Raw genomic sequence first — 1569 nt, forward strand, 5'->3', positions numbered from 1 at the left:
GGATACAGATCACATTGCTACAGACTAAGGAGCAAATAGGCGAAGATTTAAAAACAATGAAGATAGTGTAGCTCCAGATTTTCTCTTTCTTACACATTTATAAATGTTTTTAAAATGTTAAGGTTATGAATAAACAGTACTATAAACCACATCTGCTTATATGACATGTATATCTATACACATGCACTTTTTTCTAATTTATAACTTTATGTTATTATACAAAGTAATATTAACATTGAATAAGACTATTCTAACTTTCAAAGAGAATTCTTTGTATATTTAATTATATTAGAATATTACTAGTGTATTTTTGAAGTATTATCAAAGTGTGCCATTAAATACACATACACACACACACACCATGGTTTGGCAAAAGTAGGTTTACAGTTGTGAGTATGCAAAACAGAGTTTGTTTTTATATTATTCTTTATTAATTAATGTATTATACTCCACACAAACTACTGTAAATTCACATTTGCTATGCCCTGCATTCCAGAGCTGGCACAGGGCCACCATGCTGCAGCAAGGCAGCAACAATGATCCTGACGTGGCTGCACGGTTTGCTACAGAAGAGGAAGAGGCTAATGGACCCAAAAATTCCAAAATCAGACACCCAGTGGCATCAGTTTTTCATTCATTCTCTCTTTTTAATATTTGTATAGAATTATATTTGGTCTTTCCAACACTGTAATAGAACCTTATGGTCCTTGAAACTTTACTTTGATAAAGAGAAAAATTTAATTAAAAAAGCAAAAATACAGAAACACACACACACACACACACAAATATCTTACTACATAATTAAAATAATTTATAAGGAAAAGGCAGTGCTATTGTAGTTGGGCTTCTCTGTGAATTGTTTGACAACAGCTGTATTGCTTATAGGGTGACAATGATTTTGTTATTGTCACATGACTGGGGGCAGTCCAGAGTGTCACCAGTAAATAAATGGTTGGCCTGTACTGGTGAAATCATACTGAAAAAATGGAAAAAGCCATTGAGTGTTTGAGTCCTGGAAGGTATCCCTTCATGAAAATAAAGCTGCTTTAGAGGCCAGACCCAGAATCTTTTGGTTAGGACTTGGTGCCTGTGCGTCACTGTGGGTGATGTTTGTACTCAGCGCTCTCTTCTCCTTCAGAGTGCAGTGGTGGGCAGCGGTCTCCATGCGGGCAGCAGTACAAAGTGCCCATCTACAGGGTTGCAGCAGGTGCAGAGAGGGCAGCAGAATGAACTTAACAAGCAGGACCATATCTTATCTTGGAAAGCAGTTTTTAAGACAAAACACTGAGGATGATCAGACTTCTGAAGAGAGGGACAAAAAGCCTCCCTGGTCTGTTATGTCGGGGAACAACTGAAGAGGTTCTTGACTCTGAGCCTTTGAGAAATTGGTGCATGTTGCAGAGAGGACTGTTTGGTTTGTTTTTCCATTTGAAAATTTACTTTAAAAAAGGAAAAGTGATTTTCATATTAAGTTTTATTTTCTCTCTGGCATTTGGGACTTCAAAGTGTGGTGTTGCTAGAAACATTATCAAAATTTGGCTCATGGTATACATATATGTGTATGCACAG

At 36.6% G+C, this 1569-nt stretch overlaps 1 pseudogene; it reads left to right on the forward strand.

Moving 5' to 3' along the window:
* The first annotated feature begins 514 nt into the window (after positions 1-514).
* LOC123821469 lies at positions 515-1355 on the forward strand (annotated as a pseudogene).
* The last annotated feature ends 214 nt before the right edge of the window (positions 1356-1569 follow it).

This window comes from Phyllostomus hastatus, unplaced genomic scaffold (assembly GCF_019186645.2).
Source record: "Phyllostomus hastatus isolate PE091 unplaced genomic scaffold, TTU_PhHast_1.1 phas_contig_40, whole genome shotgun sequence".
NCBI classification, from domain to species: Eukaryota; Metazoa; Chordata; class Mammalia; order Chiroptera; family Phyllostomidae; genus Phyllostomus; species Phyllostomus hastatus.